This window comes from Aptenodytes patagonicus, chromosome 1 (assembly GCF_965638725.1).
Source record: "Aptenodytes patagonicus chromosome 1, bAptPat1.pri.cur, whole genome shotgun sequence".
Taxonomy (NCBI): Eukaryota; Metazoa; Chordata; class Aves; order Sphenisciformes; family Spheniscidae; genus Aptenodytes; species Aptenodytes patagonicus.
In genome coordinates this window covers 38897582-38917726 of record NC_134949.1, presented here as the reverse complement: position 1 = coordinate 38917726, position 20145 = coordinate 38897582, and the positions used below count along the sequence as shown (strand labels likewise).

At 41.0% G+C, this 20145-nt stretch overlaps 1 protein-coding gene across 6 annotated transcripts in view; it reads left to right on the top strand.

The window, feature by feature from the left end:
- GRIP1 (glutamate receptor interacting protein 1) overlaps window positions 1-20145 on the top strand; it is a 341605-nt gene that overhangs the window by 263579 nt on the left and 57881 nt on the right. The gene's annotated exons all lie outside the window — the stretch shown is intronic.

Here is a 20145-nt window from a genome sequence, read left to right as displayed (position 1 = left end):
CTGCACCGTATCATTAATCTTGGGTTCATAAGGAGGTGAGCAGTATTTTACTGTAATTCAGCATTCTGACATTTCATGGTTTGTAGAGTGAAACCATAGTGTGGATTCTAGCAAAGTAACTTTTCCAGTGACTAGTTTATAATAAAGGTTAATGAAGTGTAGGCATTTCTGTGTCACATCGAAGAGGGGTTTACTTGCTCTTACAGGAATTCTTTTCCCTTTTGCCAGTGCTGCTAGGTGGCCAAGACATTATTAAAAAGTCACAAAACTGCCACATAGAAAAGAATGGGGAAGAGAAAATTTGTTAAGAAATGCAGAGGTGGTAAATCATGGCTTGAAAAATGAGCTTACGCTTTATACAAAGTTTGATTGAACTCACTGAAAATATGGGAGTTTTTTTGGAAAGTCGAGAGCAGATGATTTTTCATAACAGATTTGGAATTGAGTTATTTCCATTTGTTTTGGAAGGTGTCATCTCCCCTCCATATTTGCAAGATACAGAAAATTCATGGCAGCAAGAAATAGAAATACTCACCAGTCAGACTAAAATATTTCTTCTTTGTTTGGGGATCTTTCTCTTCTTTTCCTCCTTAGTTCCACAGTCAGATTTCTAGCCTAGCAGTAAAGCAGCCTCATAGGAATTTGTGAAATAGCACTGTCAAACTTCAAAGCCTTGTAAAAGATTAATACTTAGAAGAATGTCAGATATTTGTTTATTCTGGAACAGCCCTCTTTGTTATTCTCCGAGACACAGATTTTATTTTTTTTTATTATAATATATATCTTTATTTACTTAACTATCAAGAATGGAGTGACAGGTTTGCATGGCGTCTGGCAAGCCTGCTGGACATTCATGCAAGGTTCACGTCCAGAAAGGTGGAGACAGCTCAGCACCTGGGCAGGAACCTCCCATGTAGGAAATGGAAATGTGGGTGATCTTGTAACCTGAAGAGGACTAGAATTTAGGTGTTTTCATTTATTTCTTCTTTTTCTTTGGAAGATGATGGATGACCAAACCCTATCTATCGTCACGGTTAAAACCAGATTCTTTATGCTCCACTTTCTCTAAGAGTGAGATCTCATTGACAAAAGAACCCCTGGCTTTAGACAGACGAAGTTCCCAGCAAAAAAAAGTTCAGAGAAAACTCCCATCCCCATTCTCCTGTATACCCCAGGGAGGGAATCAGCTGCAATTTCACTGAGGATCTTTTAGAAATCTTTGCAGGTTTGTGTGAGGACAAGACCACATGATGAGAAGCTCTGTTGTGCTCTAAATTGCAGGTTGTTCAAGGCAGGAACCTTCTTTTCACTGTTATCTGGATAGAGCTCAGTGCAGGAGGATACGGATCTTAGTTGGAAATTGCAGGCTTATAACTGTACAGGCAGTACCTACCAGTTGGTCTCTTCATGTCATTCGCTCTCTGAATAAACTCTGCTATCTCCCTTTTGTTCTCAGTAACAAATCTGGATTTATTGTTCCTGCCTTCCTGGCAATGAATGTTTTATCCTGGGGAAACTTAAGGAGGTAGAAGAACCTGAGACTTGTGTAGTCAGAAGGAAGGAAGGAAAAGGGAATCAAACACTGGGAAATGCATGGGATGGTGGTCCTGCAGTGTCTGCGAGAAGAAATAAGGAGGGATCCAGTAGGCTCTCTTTCTAATACATTACAATTTTGTTAAATTTTATCTAGCCCCCAGTAGGTTTTGATTTTTTCCAATTTGCATGCCCTGCATAGTTTTCCGGCCGTGGTGTGAAAAATTTTGTTGGGAAGCTTTCTTTGCTTTTTGCAGTTATGTTATGACCACGGCGCAAAGGCTGAAAATCACTCATCCTAATCCATTGTTTCCAGGAAAACAGTGCTGATCTGAATCTTCTCTTACTTCTGCTCAAGAGCAGTGAAGTCAAAGTTGGGAGTAACGTGAAAGGGAGGATATGAACCATGAACAGAAATTTAGGAATTACAGAAATGTTACTCTGTTCCCCAACTCTCATATTACCCACAAGACAAGCTATTTATAATGCCACCTCAGGCTTGATGTGAGTATGAAAATAAGCTAAAACAAGAGGAAGAGGATTGGGTAAGGTGGCTTATCAATAACTGATGCTTGACACTAGTTTAGTAGTTTAGCCTGCTGAGAGGGGGCAACAATCCAAAAGTTATATAAAGTCTGGTGCATTCTGTAGGGTCCTCCTGGTATAAACTTTCAGTAGAATATCTTATTTCCAGAGATATAATTGTACCATTACTTGCTTTAATATCTTCTCTTCTGTTAGCAGATGGTTATATCCTATAAAGTAGCGTTCCATGTGGCCAGAACTGGAAAGAGCCATAAAATATATTCTTATAGCATGAAATTGGAACTTAATTTGAAAAGGTTACACTAGATGAAGAAAATAATCCTGAACTATTTTTCAGCTACAGTCCTGTAGAGTGTAACTGACTTTTTGTACTCCTGTAAGCATAAGCTGTTTCAAAGGTGATATATTTCTCAAAGTTTAGTTCCTTCGCCTGAAGTCTTCAAGGGGTCACCTGGGAAGCTTGTACATTTTATTGGTTCTGGAACCTAGACAAACTGGAGTGAAAAAAGCATCAAGGGGTTCTGTACAGGGTAATTAAGTGTGTATATAATGTAGGAGATGTGGCTAGTCCCATTGAACTCTCTGGGGTTACACTTGTGCTTGCTTAAATACATCCTGAAGTATCCTGCTCAGCTGGGTCCTAGGAAATAAACTTGTCAATTCAGCTTCTTGGAAGAGATGTTGTTAGCTTGTTGGGTCTTTTTTTTTGTGCTGAAAATGTTTCTAGGTTGATGTGTGGAGTGTACTGCTGTATAGTTTCAAAGAGACTTTGAAATAGTAGGAGTTTGGAAATACCAAGATAATCCCTGAAGAAAATACAAAAACATAATTTCTGAGAAAATACTTTATAACCTGATAAAAGTTACATTTGAAGTTGTGGAGGTAGCAAATCATAGAATCATAGAATCATTGAGGTTGGAAAAGACCTCCAAGATCATCGAGTCCAACCGTCAACCCAACACCACCGTGCCCACTAAACCATGTCCCTAGAGCGCCTCATCTACACGTCTTTTAAATACTTCCAGGGATGGTGACTCAACCACTTCCCTGGGCAGCCTGTTCCAATGTTTAACCACTCTTTCAGTAAAGAAATTTTTCCTCATGTCCAATCTAAACCTCCCCTGGCGCAACTTGAGGCCATTTCCTCCATCCTATCGCTTGTTACTTGGGAGAAGAGACCGACACCCACCTCGCTACAACCTCCTTTCAGGTAGCTGTAGAGAGCGATGAGGTCTCCCCTCAGCCTCCTCTTCTCCAGGCTAAACAGTCCCAGTTCCCTCAGCTGCTCCTCATCAGACTTGTTCTCCAGACCCCTCACCAGCTTCATTGCCCTTCTCTGGACACGCTCCAGCACCTCAACGTCCTTCCTGTAGTGAGGGGCCCAAAACTGAACACAGTATTCAAGCCTGTGCGGCCTCACCAGGGCCGAGTACAGGGGCACGATCACTTCCCTACTCCTGCTGGCCACACTATTTCTGATACAGGCCAGGATGCCATTGGCCTTCTTGGCCACCTGGGCACACTGCCGGCTCATGTTCAGCCGGCTGTCAACCAGCACCCCCAGGTCCTTTTCCAACAGGCAAATGTCCAAATGTCTCTTTCTTTTCCAAAACACCTCCTCCGATCATGAAGCAGTGTGGTTGCTTATACTCCTTGTTGATTTTAGAGGAGACTACCTGCATTTTTTAATTTTGTGAGGCTTTAATAATGCTGTGCTTCAGTCTTTGCAGAGGAGATGGATATGGTGACTAGCCCTACACACAACTGTGATAAACTTTGTGGGCTTTATCACTTTTCTTTGTAATCCTTACACCTGAAGTGTCCAACCTTTATGGTCATGTGGATCACCTATTTTCATCTTGTGGCGGGAGAGGTCTGAATATTGCAGCTCTCTTTGTGCCATATGACTACACCTGCATCCCTCGTGTTGTGGAGGGGAAGGAGTAGAGGTAGGGCAGTGCTCAGCAGTGACTTGCTGCCACCACCAAAATAATTTTGCAGCCTGAATCTTTCCCTGTGGCAACCAAACAGCAAATATTAATTCCAAGCTATAAACTCAGGTTGGGAAGAGTGAAGTTCTCACTGTTTGGCAGAGGTTATGGTCTGGGTGAGGTGTCCTAACGAGTTACTCACAGCTTGAAAGCTATAGGTCAGGCATCCTCAGTTAGAGTGAGAATTAGAATTAGAATGCAATGCTAATAACAAGCTGCAAACAGAGATTTACACTGCCCCTGTCTAAAACAAGAAATAAAAGTTTATCACTACATTTATTTGGAAGCAGAGCAGATGCAGTTTCTCTTCAGATTTTCCAAAATCTGCCATGATGCTACTGGGCTTTCTGTTGTCTCTGTAATTGGGGTTGCATCTGCTTGGGTAATCTTCCATATTTACTCTGAAAGGGAGCATTCAAAAAAGTTCAAAGGTAGTGGCTACCTGAAGTTTAAATTCTGGCCCATATAACATTTTTATGTAGCTCTAGTTCATAAATTGCTGCTGCTGAGCTTTTGAGCAATCTACTTTTTAAGTCTTGGATGTTCTTGCTGCGGTAATCTTTGAGTCAAGGATGCTGTAGTTAAACAAAACTATTAGCTATTGCCAGGACTTTGGCACAAAAGTAAGCTTTTGTTAGCTATTTGCACCTGAGAGACACAAAATGTTTTTCTCTCATCTCTTAACTGGATGAAGTTTCTTAACTCAAGCCATAGAGGCCTGTGGTCTTGAGGAATGAAGGAACATATTGCTCATTCGAATTCCATATGTTTCTCTGGCTTCTTTAACAATTCTGGCACTTATTTGAGCCAGAATAGATTTGCTGGAATGTGGCACCCTGTAATTGTTCTCTGCAAAGCAGAGATGGTCAGCTTGGTTTTTAGTCCCAAGCTACCAGAGTCACTGGTCAGCTTTAGCTAGAGCAACACCCTCAATTTTCTGAACTCTACATTTACCACTGATACAACTTTATAGAGTGGGAATTACTCATGCAATCATTTGCTAGTAAATCTGACAGCAGCTTAACAAACACTGTCCAAGCCTTTTGCCTCTTTAAGTTCACCCATTCAATTAAAAAAAACCCCCAAAAGGCAGTAACAATTTTATGAGAGTACATTTAAAGAAATCTGACTCAACCTTCAGTAATTCTGCCTGACAAGAAGAGCACTAGGGAGAGAAAGCTTGCATAGTTTAAACATCAGGTGAGGTAATCTGTGATCCAGTGTAGACTTTCAGTAATTTGTGCAAGACAAGAAATATAGGAGAAAAAAGAACTTATGGGCTGCCCCTTAAGTTTCAGAAAGCAGTATCACTCAAGCGTATCCAGAGCTGTGGAGACCTTTGAGAGCTAGAGTTTTACAAGACCAAGGAACAGGAGCTCCAGATACTCCAAGGACAGACTCAAGATCCTCATAAACCTTATAAATGTTGCAAGACCTTGAGAGTTGAAGGAAAGTCAGGAAGCCTGTAGGATTCCACACTGCCTTTTTCTTTCTGTTTCTTTATAAACTTAAAATTAACATTTCCTTTGTCTCTTACAAGTCTTTGACAGAACAGATAGGCGGTGTACTCTAGCATTTGTCTGTGACTGCTGGTCTCCTGGCTGTCACAGAGCAACAGACCTAGATCCCTTGAAACTCTAAATATGAATTAGTTACTTAAACCTTTAAAGAATGCTTCCTCTCTTATGTTGCTCTAGAGACCGACTGAATGTGCAAAGCAAAGGTCATGATAGCTGTATTAGTTGAAGTATTACTCTATTTTACATACTGCTACACAAACACATACACAAATTATGCTAGAAGACAATGTTTGAAGTCAAAAAGTTGAACATGCTAGTAAGGAAATGTCAGGATTGAGATTGTCTGCTCAGCCTCCATCCAGCTAGGTATTCATGCGATACAGTCACAAGACCCACAGGAGAGATAATAACCTTCTTATACAGCTATTCATTTTATATTTTCTTTCTATCTTCGGTATGTGACCACAGGCTTATGGAAGGCACTGCCCAGATCCTTGCCTGAATGCGGAGTTATTAATTTCCTGGTGTTTTTTTCCCGAGGCCCTAATCCTGCCACAGTTTGGGTGCTTCAGGCAATATGCAGATCTCAAGGAGAAAGCCTCAGTGTCCCAAGGTCATTCCAAATGTGTTGGCTCTTTCTTAAGGCAGAGGATGATATAGACCTATCTCTCTCTAACAGTTCCAGAAATATCCACTTGCAGATGTGTCACTAGATAAAACACGTGGGATTTTTTGTCTCTCCTGGAGGCCAATGCACAATTCACGTTCACACTGCGCAAACTACACAGATATTTAAATCTACATGCTATGGCACGTTAGTCTCTCATCTTACTGTACAAGTTCCTTGTTTATCAATGTCATGATTTAACCCCAGCCGGCAACTAAGCCCCACACAGCCACTCACTCACTCCCCCCTGGTGGGATGGGGGAGATAATTGGAAGAGTAAAAGTGAGAAAACTCGTGGGTTGAGATGAAGACAGTTTAATAGGTAAAGCAAAAGCTGCACACACAAGCAAAGCAAAACAAGGAATTCATCCACTACTTCCCATCAGCAGGCAGGTGTTCAGCCACCTCCAGGAAAGCAGGGCTCCATCACGCGTAACCATTACTTGGGAAGACAAACGCCATCACTCCGAACGTCCCCCCTTCCTTCTTCTTCCCCCAGCTTTATATGCTGAGCTTGACGTCATATGGTATGGGATATCCCTTTGGTCAGTTGGGGTCAGCTGTCCCACCTGTGTCCCCTCCCAGCTTCTTGTGCACCCCCAGCCGACTCGCTGGTGGGGTGAGAGGCAGAAAAGGCCTTGACTCTGCTCAGCAATAACGAAAACATCCCTGTGTTGTCAACACTGTCTTCAGCACAAATCCAAAACACAGCCCCATACTAGCTACTGTGAAGAAAATTAACTCTACCCCAGCCCAAACCAGCACAATCAAATACACTAACTGTGCTTTCTGCTGTTAGTGCCCAGATGCCTGCATCAGGGACATTAGTATGAACTGACAGGCAGGTGTGGATGTATACAGTAAGTAAGTTCTCTCTCTGTAGTGCTAGCTTGTTAGGATTTCATTTAGTGAAAGATACATGTTTTGGGATGTGACTTATCCTTGGCACCAAAAGAGGCTTTTTCCTTCAGAGAAGTCTGAGGCTTGTGATTTTTTTCTGTTATCGAGTTTTCTGGCTTTCAGGACTGCTTTTTTACAATGACAATTCCTTTTAACGCTCCATCTCTCATGCTGCTACTAAATATGACACGCTGACTTCACTGAGTCTCATCGTGAGCCTATAAGGGGACTAATATCTATCAGTCAGGCATCAGTTCATGCTTGCTTACCTGCTTTAATCCACTCTATTTACCTAGTTTAAAAGGAAGATAATACCTTTTTAACACCTCTTGAGATAAATGGGTAGCATGGAAACCTAAGGTAAATAGGCATTATGGTTTAAAAAAAAATCCAGCATTTTGGGCTGGCGAATTCAAAACCCAGTTCTTGATTCATCAGTACTTTGTGTGATCAAGAGATACTGCTGCTGACTGCTGATAGTGAAACAAGAAAATGCTTGAAATTAGTGACCAATACAGTTTAAACATCCTTTTCAGCCTTTACAGAAATTGTGACAGAAAGACCATCTGGTACTTCAAAGCAGCACTCAGGTGTCTCCTCCATGTTACATGACCACCTTCTCTTTCTTGCAGTTCCCTCTTTACGCCTTACACACCTGCCACCCAACTCATTCACTGTTAGCTCCCTCAAAACTTACAGTGCTTTGTCTTACGGATAGGACACTTGTTTCACTATGAGGACTGCTGCGTAGTGAAGAAGGTGTGGAATGGGGCCTTGTAAGAAAATAGTATTTCTCTATCTAATGAATGGTACCACTGTGTTGCATAAGCAACTGTCAATTTGTCGTTTCCCAATATTTGTGCGAGCTTACACCCTTAACAGTATTGACACATTTTTATGTACCATTACCTAGGTTTCTCTGTGGGAAAAACCTTGTATCTGACATTACATCTGTACCCAAATAGTTCCTCAAAAGAGTGAGAACCATTAAGCCCACCAGTCTGCTCCCTGTTAGCCAGGTTATCAGACCAGCTGTCCAGCATAGTACATATGTGCTTCCTGGGGACCAGAAAAGACTTGAGGCACACATGTGACCAGTGGATTTCAAAGACGTTTGCTGCCAGCGGAGAACTGTGAAGGTTCAGGATCCCGTGTTCCTTCCTATCCGTTTCATGCAAGCGTGATGCTTTTTTCCTCTGTTCTTTGTTCTTATCCTGGTTCCTAGCTGCATTACTGTCTTTTTTCCCAGCAGCTGCTTGAGTTTCCCTTTCCTTAGTGACCTAGTTTGAGTCTTCTTTTCTAGAAGGTCCTAAATCCCCAACATGCTATTCCCTGTCCTTACAGCCCAGTTTTTACTTCTGTCTTTTGCCAAGTGAGGCTTAGGTAATTTTCCAACACATTTCTCTCACACTGCTGATTTTGCTCCATAAAGGCCTTTTGCAGTTTTCATGCCTGTCCTTCTTTAGCCCTTTCTCCTTCCCTGTATCGTAGCAAACCATTCCCAAGTTCCATGTACTGCAGCTTCTTTACAAATCAGTCACCTTCTCACCTCAGTTCCTTCCCCGAGTTCCTCCCCTTCTTGCCCAAGAAGTCCTACTGTCCCCTCCTCCTGGCTCTTCTCTTGATTCTCTGTGCCAGATCTGTCAGGCAATGAAGACACATAGGGAACATAAATTTTCAGTATAAAGCCTACAGAATTTTCTGTGTGGGGACAAAACAGTATGGTTTTCCCTAATGATGCTCTCAGACACAGCTGACCTGTTTCAGCTGAAATAACCAAGGGAAGAAAAAAAATACAGCCTGAGAGAGGTAACCATCATAAGAAAAAAATCACACCAAATGTTTGAACTGTGGCCAGGTTGTAAATTGTAAGCAATTAAAATCAAGATGTTTTAATGAGAAAAGTCTATGATTGCCAAGTATATTTGCCCTACAGAATTTTTTTACTTTCTTTTCTCTGCCTGTTTATGATTTGTTGTTACATTTTGATAGCCATGTTGCTAGATGATTACAGAAGGGAGGAGTTGTCATGTTTTACAAGGATTTCATAAATCTCACAGATATTTCTTTCTTTACAAACTTCTTGATCATCTCTAAAGTGAAATAAATGGAGTTTAGCTGAGCCATATACGTTATAAATGACTCTAACAGGTCCAATTAACATTTCTCTCTAGTGCTTTTGAAACCATGGTCTCATTAAAAGCAGCTTAATAAACACTGCTTTGCATGGGAGAAAAAACTGTAAAGGTGAAATGAGATGTCCCTGTAACAGAAAATTAAAAATACAATTTCATTGTCATAAATAACTAGGAAAGGCGGAGGGGATATTATCTTCCAAGTTCCACTTATATATGAAAATATTCTATGTTTTACTTACTGGGTACCAAGAGTAAAGGACAAATTTTTCTTCAAAGACTTACCAGGAAAGTGAAGCCTACACTTGTATGCAGTTAGTCTAAATAGTGTACAATTCAAAAAAATCAGTGTGAAATATCTAATGTATTTCATGATGGGCATTCATTAAAGTAGAGCCTTCCTAATTGATCCTTCTATCTCCTCACAAAGCATGTGGTCTGAATTTTTTAGATGCTAATTCAAGGGTTTGGATCTTCAAATGGAAGCAGCCTCTGCCTATTAAAAATATGCTATTGTGCTTCTTTTAGTAAGTATCTAAAAACAGATGATGGAAGGAGGAGATGGCTGTAATAACCTCTCCTGTCCACCATCCAGGCTCCAAGCAAGCGGAGGGAAGGAGCAAATAACCCTCATATATATTTAGTAAAAGATGGGAAAAAAGGATTGATCAAATATTTCCGCTTCGCATGAGGGCTATCCAGATGTGCCATGAAATGCAGTGTGAAAGACAATTGCCATCTCTACTACGTGCTTATACCTCTGGTCAGCTGGAAGTTAGTCAAGAGGTCGTTCAGTAAGTTGGCTTATCTGTTACTTAGCATGCTGGTCAACAGCAGACTAACAAGGATAATGAAATATCCTGATTTGTGCTGGTCTGAAAAAAAAATTGAACAGATAGCTGAAGTACTTAAATTCAGAGTGCAGGTGTGAAAGTTTTACAAAGAGGATGATAATTAAGCTTCTTGGAGATTAAAGGATCTTCTGCATGTGCCATGCACTTCAATGCAAGAGAAACTCTGTAATCAGAAAAAATCCAATTACAAAAATTCAGCCTTGGATTTGGTTTAGTGGCATTGCAGTCATCCGAGAGACTGAGCAATAAGGGACAGATTCAATTTTCTTTATATTAGAGAGAACTTGGGCTGTAACCCCAGAAGCTGTCTCTAAAAGGGCCCATCTCTGAGGAAATAACAGCAGCAACAAAGGCTCCATTCCTGCCCGCGTTCCAGGGAGAGGAAAACACTAAATGTCTCCCACAACTTTCCCTGAGGGAGGTGTTTAAAAAAATCCAGATTCGAACGACTCCATCCACTTGACTTTTTTCATGGGTGTGACACACCCAGACTGTGCCTGACAGGTTGGGCCAAGGGGACAAAACAGGAGAATCCCTCAGATCATTTCCTGGAACACCTGTACTGGGCATAACCTAAGAGGTTAAATTGGGATGCAGTAGGGCAGATTTTCATCCCTTTACGCTAAGGTTCATTCTTCATTTTACAGAACACTTTTGCTGAAAAAGGATGGATTTTAAAGTATGAATATTTGTAGGTATTTTGCCTAAATCTGAACTGTCTCAATTAATGGTGTTCTGGTGCAAAACTGGTACGGATGAGGTCTGAAGAAGATGCTGTGAGACTGCACCATCTAGTATTCAGCACATGGGAGATGTGTACTGTTCAGAGAAGACAGTACTACTCACAGTTCCTGTGAGGTGGAAATGTAGGTAGGGAGAAAATCGACATCTAAGCTGAACGAGTTTATCTTGAAATCAACATAGTTACTCAAAGATAATTGCACCAGTGCCGCATCTCGCAATGTGATTTTGTTACACAGAATTATACTTCCGATGGTGTTACTCGGCTGTACGATGAGTGAAATGTTATGTTCTCTGTGCATTTGCTAGTCAAACCACATTCCCCTACAGTAATTTTAAAAACCCATAATAACCTGTCCTTGTATCTTTTTCCTAAATGCACGGTTACGATGCTTTGTTCATTTAAAGAGGTCATTTCGTAGCCTATGAACTCAATATTTATCAGAGTGGTTTGGGGAAACAGTATTGATAAAAATTGCTCTGTGTGTATCAGCCCATGTTCAACCAAAAAACCATGGGATTTTTCTTTTTTTAATCAATTAATTGGTGACTCACATTAGCAGTGTCTGACCTTTTGTGAGTCTCATGATTTTCATTTGTAAGGAAACTGGCCAGAATATTCTGACAGGTATTATTGATTGGTCATGTTGTTATTTCAGTGTAGATGCTGGAGGACCCTAACAAAATGATGTTTCTGTGATAATTGAACATACACTTGAAATAAACCGAAGGCAAGAACCTGACTGCAGGTTTCATTTAAATTTTACCTGTTTTCTTCTTGGGGGAGGAGAAGGGGGTGGGAGTGATTTTATGAAGAGTACTTATCTAGACCATTTACCATTTTCATCTTTAATGGCAATTCTGACACTAGCAGAAAAGTCGTGGCTCACTGCAGCCAAAAAAAGAGTGCCGAGCCCTCCTGAAGAGATGAGTAATGAGGGATATGACAGCTTCCCAAGGTTACAGGTAAAGCTGTGGCAAGCTGCGGTTTCTTCCATCATCTTATGTGCCTCCAGACATTTCTTCCCTGGCTGATAAAATTGCATTTTTACACGCAGAACCCACACCAGTATAAAAACACTCTTTCTTGGAAGCGAGTCAAGTCATGTGGTGACCCAGACCCTCAGGTTACCTGCATGAAATTGGAAGCAGAGTAGGGCTTTGCCAATAGACGAAATTGGCTGTAGGGCATCAGAGGCAATAAGGCGACGGGGAGAAAAGAGACAGACGATGGGGAAACAGAGATGGGGATGCTAATGAGGAAGAAAGGGCTTTCTATGGTAAGGTTTCCTGTTGTATTACATACAAGCATCTATAACCCATATTGCCTCTGAATTACAGGGTTGATTTCACTTTTTTCTGGCAGATAATCCAAAGGTTATATACATGAAAAGATGGTAATATGTATACCTTGAGGGAGAGCTTTGGGACTTGTTTCATGTTACTTAGGAAGTCCCTCAACACTTTCTTTAAAAACTCCTTTATTTTATATCCAAAAGCTATTGCTGATTCAGGTCACCTTGCCTGAGTTCTTAATTGAAATATAAAGGCTTCAAGCAGCTTAAATAAAATTAAAAAAAAAAAGGAAAGAAAAAAACCCTGGACTGCAGACACACTGAGCCTGTGGTTTTCCCTCTGTCATTAATATGATTTTGGCACATCCCCCATAGCTGCAAAGAAAATCTAAAACAAACTCGCCCTGCAATTCTTCCTGCCATTTTTTGGCTCAGGGAGGCCAACAACAACTTATAACTAGCTGTTGTTATTCACATTTAACTTTCTCATTTTAAAATAAATGCTTAATTCAGGTATTAAATGCCCTGGAATTGCATTTTTAGCTAACTGTATGGTTTTATCTTGATTGTTGAATAGGCTCTGCTAGGTGATTCGCTCCACAGAATTCAGTAGTTTTCGCATGCACACGAAGCTGCATATAATCCCTAGCCACAGCAGTGCTGCAGTGTGCTGTCATCTGAAATGTTTAGGATGAAAACAAGAACTATTGATCCTTAGGTCAGCCATCAGGTGCCTTTCGTGAAGTTAGCCAAGGCCTGATCCAAGCCTGTTTGACTCAGTAGGAAGACTCTCATGGATTTCAGCTGGGATTTAAAATAGGACCCAAAGGAGAAAAATCTGGCTCTTGTCCTACATTTGAAAAGCTTCGCCCATAGGGAAATAAACAGCAGAGCTGTGCTTCTTTGCCCCTCTCCTCAGTTCTCACCAAATGGACACCCAGTTTATACCAACAAAAATGTCTTCTGCCATCTTAAAAGTCTTCTCATTTAAGCACTGTTTGCACCACTAAATCAATGTTTTCTTTCATTATCAGCATAAGACCATCTACTTTAGGGATTCTACAGCCAACTCAAGTCTAAAGTGTAGAAAAGACCTGTATTACAAGGACCTAACTCTGATGCACACTATTTAAAAATCGTGCTGTTTACACTGTTTAATTGCACCCACTTACCACTCAGTCCTCTCCTGTCTACTAATGAGAAGACAACATAGAATCATAGAACCATTTAGGTTGGAAAAGACCCTTAAGATCATCGACTCCAACCGTAAACATGCCAGGCCCATTTTCTCTTCGCCCCTTTGCTAAAATATTTCTCTTCTGGTACTTCACCATTAGCATGGGAAAATGGTGTACATGCATGAAATTACCAGTTTTGTGATAAGTTTTATAGGTCGTCCCAGTTTGGATCTAGATTACAGCAAAAGTCTCCACTCTCGAGCATGCTAGAGAAACTCTTAGATGAACAGCCACCATGCATTTCATTTGATTTACTTTTTGGCTTTCACATAACAGACCAGATTTCAAATGTTAGCATTTGATGTTACAAATCATGGTGAGACATTGGTGCTGCTGGTCTGTCTTAGTGCATTCTGCCATTCTTTAGTTGGATAGGGAATGTGGGAGAAGTATCAACTGCTATGTTTAAACTAGAAAACAGCTGCAAAGGAAGAGCAAAGAAGAAAGGATGTGTCCTTTCTGTGGTTCTCCATGATCCCCCTTGAAGGAGGAATGGCTTTTTTGAGACTTTGTAAACTGCCTCACAGTTAAACCCATGATTTTAAGAACAGTGAAAACTTCAGCAGTTTACGCTAAGGTTTTTCTTGTGGCCTCCTTCCACCTTCCCCCCTAGTAACTGCCTAAGTCTGCATTTTTTTTATTTTATTTTTTTAAGCATTTTCAGGCAAAATTGTGCTGCCATTTCCAGGAATGAGTTTAGAGAAAGTTATTTTGCCTATGATGAGAAAGTTGGACAATCTTTTCTTTGTGAAGATGCGTCTTTTTGAAGCACTGGAACATGGACATGCAATTCAGTAGGTACTGGTTGAGGGAGGGAAAGCCCTTTTCAGGAAAGTCTCTTCTGCTTATCCCAGTGAAAATCCACCCAGACTTAGCTACGTTTGGAAGTCTTTGAAAGGATACAGGTCAGTGTGCTCAGGAGAAGCAGCATTTTGTGATGACTTTTCCAAAAGATTTTATGTATATTGGGAAATGTTTTTTCTTGTCTTTGCAAAGTTCCTTTCAGTTCAGCTCTTCGGGGATGGGAAATGCAGGAATTAAAGATGCCCATGCAGCCTTACTCAGATGACTTGGAGCATATGTGTTATGATACAGATTTTAATTGGAATGATTGCATACATTTTTCCTTCATCAGTCGCCTTCTGTGATCTGGAAAACAGTCAAGTGAGAGCAATGTTATAAAGAATAGCTTGTCTCATCTTGATGTAGATGCGTAAAGTAGGGCAGGTGAAACACATTTTTTAAATGCCAGTTTTCTCTGGTGGTTGTAGAGGGAGTTTAAGCCTCTAGCTCAGGTGTAGCAACCTCAGGTCTGCTCTACAGATGCCTGCGTTTTGGTGCAGTGAATCCCAGCGTAGGTGTCTCAGGTCAGCCTCTCCAGTATAACGGATGCTTTCGACCTTCATTTCTTTGATCCTCATTTGTTTATCTATACAGGGGGGAGAACACCATGCTTTTGCTCTAAAGGGTGGTTATAAGATAAAATCGTTAATAAACGTGTGTTGTAATGAATATTCAGAGGCTGTACCGTACAATAGCTCTCCCCCACCACATATGTTCAGAGAAGGATGAGAACACTGTTTAGTAATAAAGGCATGAACATGGAAAAAAAAAGGAAAAGTGTTGCTACTCATTAAATAGTCACTGTCTACCTTCCACATGAGGCTCTTGAAGGAAGAAGAATATGTGATTATTTAATTAAAGAAGGGAGGTAAAAATAAGTTCATCCAGGCAATATTCATTCTGGGGTTCATTAAGTTTGAAGTGTTTTGTGCCCACATGGTGACTGTAATATTTTCCTTTTAATGTCATTCTGTTTGTAAACAGACACTTCTGAGCTTTTTTTTAATGTGCATGTATTTTTATAATGATTTATATTGATGTTCTGCTGATTTTAATCAACTCCTAATTCATTTGGGGTTTACAATTCTTTCTGTTACGGTCAGCTCAGCAGTGTTAAATGGAATAGCTGCCTTCTGAGCACCATGACCTCTAATTTTTCAAGGGCTTTACAGCTTAGGTAAATTTGGGTGTATTTTCACTGGTAAAAAAAAAAAAAAAAAAAAAGAAAAACACACCTGGAAAAGGCTTTTCACAGTTTCTCCTTTACACAAATTCAGTAATTAGTGAATTACAAATCTGCGTACCTTATGAGCACTGGAACATCTTCAAAAAGAAAAAAGTCATCAGGCAGGGGCATGAGAGGACCTGGAGTCCCTCTGAGCCTGGCAGCAGGAGCTGCTCTGGCAGGAGGTAAATGGCTTGTCCCACGGCAAAAGAGGAGCTGCATAGGAACCTTGCCAAGGGTGACCCTGGCAGCAACCTGGCAGGCTGCTGACTGAGGAAGCAGATGAAAGAGTGCACTTCTCATTGCTGGGACTCTGTCAGTTACGGGGTGCTTGGGTTTCTAGAGGTTATTGCTTGGTTGGGATTTTGGGAGAAGAAATGTGGGGAATTGTTTTTGCTGGAATTGTGCACTGCGGAGAACAGGGGATTTTGAGACCTTCTTTTACTTTAAATGTGTGAATACTCCCAGTAGTCCTGTTTCTGTGTTGCTTGGAACAAGCACTGGGAAGGGAAAAGCTGGAAATATATAGGCAACAAGTAAGCAATCCTGGATTATTTTTGTGATGTGGGATCAAAGAGCTTATGTTCAGAACCGTGGCTTCTGTGTTGGATTTGAGGGCAATTTGCCTAAATTACTTTCTCTATTTCTTTGAAATGTTTTTGCTGAACTGCTGCTCAGGCAATACCAAAGCGGAAAGAGAGGGCAGTTAATAAACTTGTTTCCTGACTCATCCTACCAAAGTTTCATTTCATGAGTGGTTGGCATTGAATGGCAAAATATCCTGTGCAACCCCTGAGAGCTGCAAAACTCTGACTCTGCTCCTCGGTCCATAAATATCAAGGTCAGATCTCAGCCTCAACCTTCTGCGTGGTAGCATTTTATACCGTGGTTATGCCAATACACCAATTATTTATAAGACAGCTGTGCTAGAGCACAGGTTATTGAAAAGAGACCAAAGGTTTTGGGGGAAGAAAGTGGTACTGATAATATGAACTTGTAACATCAGAAATTCATATATCTGTTATGGACAACAATGTAGAGTTTACTTTAAATTTTCTTTTTTTCTTGTTTATACTTGCCTAATAGGCTTTGCAGAGGGTGTTTTAGACTAGTCTGAAACCTCCTGTCTGTTCAACCAAACCAAGTCTGTTGATTTCAATGTTAGCAGAAGCACACCCAAAGTCAGCTTTCCAAGGCAGAGACTGCGCTTAGCTTGTGTGCAGAGGTCACTAACACATGCAAGTAATAAGTAATTGTGAATGTATGAGATGGTATGGCTCAGTACAGAGGACCCTTGAGCAAGGTCTAGTCACGCACCTCAAGTACGCCAAGCAGCCTAGCCACATGGGAGTGGGGCTGCGCTTGGGTCAGCCACCCTGGTGAGAAGCAGAAGTGGCTGTCACAGGCCCGGCACCTTGCTCATGCGGCTCTGCTGCTTCCAGGGCTTCAGCTCCCACCAGCGTGGCGGGGAGACAGGGACAGCTCAGGTATCTCACTACCACAGCGTTGACATGTCCTTATTTGCCTTAACTGTTTCGTGTGCATGTCAGCTCTCTTACCAAGATGTCCAAACTGTCAAGGGCACACCTTTGCTCTGAAGCTTTTGGGAATATCCGAGACGCCATTTTTCTGGTAGAGCCCTGGGCAGATGGGAACTGTCAGCTCGACGCAAAGTTTGGGTGTTCGCAGTGTTTGTTCCCATCTGTCAAGTGCTGGCAGCGAGGGGCTTTGTGCTCTGTAGGCTTTTGAAGACAATCAAGTCCCACTCTAATGACTACTGTTCCCGTTAGATGGAAACTTAGGGTCATTATGGCAAATAGACATAATTTATGGGTACTGCAGCACTTTATATTATCTATAGTAGTGTGTACTTACAGGCATACTTTCGAGACTGGCAAATGTAAAATTGGACACACCAGCTGTGCCTTAGTTTGCAGGCAGAGATGCAGATTGTCTTGTCCTTATTTGTTCTATTTGTTGTCATTAGTCAGGTACAGAATCGTGCAAGAGCTGGAGTGTTTTGAAGAAATCAAAGTTCTTGTGTATTTTATTTCCTGTCCTACTTGCAAGAAAAAATGAGAAGCTCTTTTGTACGTATGTATCTATCTATCAGGTTGCCCAGAGAAGTTATGGGTGCCCCATCACCGAAAGTGTTCAAGGTCAGGTCGGATGGGCCTTTGAGCAACCTGATCTAATGAAAGATATCCCTGACCATGGCAGGGGGGTTGGACTAGGTGATCTTCAAAGGTCCCTTCCAACCCAAACCATTCTATGATTCGATGATTCTGTGATTCTATCTATACTTTGTGCAATAGAGAAAATAGTGTTTTGTGTTGCAGGGTCTCAGCAAGAGGACTGTGTATTATTTGCACCATTTCGGGGGTCTTTCTTATTTTGGGACATGGTTTTAAAAAGTAATTATTTGTGAGTTCCATTCCTGGAATAAAATGCAGGTAGAATTCCATCACTGCTGACTTCTGCAAACATTTCACAATCAATCTAATGCTATAGAGTGTTTCACGGTGGTTTTCAGGAGCCATCCTTCAATAGAAAGGTGGTGTTTGAGGCCCAGGTTGCCAAACTAACCATAAAGGTGTATTTATAGGCTTCAAGTTCTGAAACCAATGTGCTGCCATCAGGGGTGGAGATTGGAGTTTTCAGTAGTTCTTTAAGTGCCATCTGAATTTTCTATGTAGTATTCATAGAAAGAAATTGCAGAGCCTGGGCTTATTTAAAATGCATTCGGACTAGCTTCAAAGAGGCAGATCCAGGATCTTCTGTACAGGCTCCATCGGCCATGTCCCCTCTCTGTTGTAAATTCAGCAACAGAGAAATCGGGTTTTAAATTAACAGGGCATGCAAAAAGAAAGATACAGATGAATGAAGAGATTGGGATTTAATACAGCTTTTCAGTAGAGGAGTGACCTAGGAAAAATGAAGCGTGAGCATGAAACAAAGTTAGTAGGAGGAAGGAGTGTCCCAAGAATTGGGGAAAGTCTTTTAAGCAAAATGGGTTTGTGCAGGCTTTTGTGGTCTGAACATGAGAGAAAGTCTGAGAAAGAAAGGCCACAAGCAGATTTTGAGTACATCTCCACCCACACTGGTGTGAGCACTTTGAAGGCAGGGGTGGTTCTTCAGCTGGTTAGCAGGCATTTCTGAGCTGAGAAGGGTGATGGGGCTAAGGTTGCAAAGTATGAAATTAGGTAAAGGCAGCTCCTAATCTTTTGATTTGAAGAACTTGGCTGAGTTAGAGGCATATAAATGAACTGCAGGAATTAGGTGAGAAGAGGAAAATGGAAAGACTGTGCCAGTCAGTTGGCAAGAATATGAAATTGCTTGTGTATAGAGGAGGAGATAGGTGGCACATTAGTTTAGAGAATAATGTCTCCATTTTCCATTCTGAGGTTGAGAGGTCCCTCTCATTTCACTATCACTCATTCTGCTGGCATCCTTTTGAAATTATTCCTATTTTTCATTTTTGAAATCTGATTATTGTAAAGGTGAGAGGGTATAAAATGCCATTGGTAGCTTTTTTCCTTAGCAGCAATTTCATGTTTTTCTGTGGACTCTGTGAGCTTTCTTTCAATTAGTAGCCCAGCAGCTCCAGTGTCATGCTGTTACTGGCAATAAGGAAAAAGACACTACTATTGTAATATTTATTTTTTTTAGTAATGTTCTTGCCCCTCTAATTCTAGCTGAGCTGCATAAAATTAGAACAACTGTTGCTCACTCAACAGCCTGCCTGAAACACACAGATACTCCATAATCAAAGGAACACTAGGAGCACACATATTTTATGGTAGGTTATAAGTTGTGCCTTGGAGACTGCCACTGACCCTTTGAACAAGGAAAATATTTAATTTTTAAATAGTTGTTTTATTACTAAAGAAACTACCACCCGCTCTCCCCAAATATTGCTTGCAATGTGTAATGCCAGCTTACTCCGTTCCAAAATATATTTTAGGGTAAAGTCTCACATGTCATTAAGCTTATTAATATTTTCTGTATTCCAGCTCTGAGGGAAGAATTAGAAACACTGTCAATGGCTTTTTGCTTTTCAGCCATCATTATCAGACCTTGCTAGCTGGCAGTGATTCTGGTTTTCCCATAAGATCTGAGATGAAAAAAGGTTACTCTGCTAAATGAAGCATGAACAAAGCCAGGGTGCAAACATTATCCAATATTAGTAGAACAGAATACCAAGGCCAGTACTGCGCATCAATACCCTGTGTGTGGTTTATTTATGACCTTTACAGTCACAAAAGTACGAGGAATCAAATAATATTGCTCTGAATGAATGATAATGGTGATACCCAGCTGTAGGGCCTCTTGAATGTTGTTCCTGTGCCCTTTAGACACTGCAGAAGTCTTATTCCTGCCTCTCTTCCTTGCTGCTACTTTCCCTCTTGAAACCATTGACCCATGATCCCAATCTCAATTTCTTAATTAGATAATTTTTAAAAAATATGTAATTAATATTCCCTTTTTTGCAAAATGGAGATTAGGGATTTGTTGAGATCAAATTATCTTTGGAGTACAAGGAAAGGGTATTACATAAATAAGCAGCCTCCCACCCCCAAAAATTTAGTATTTAATTAACCATCAGTCAGCTCTGTGTGTGTAAGGGAGACTTAGCTAATCATCTAGTTGGTGGTAA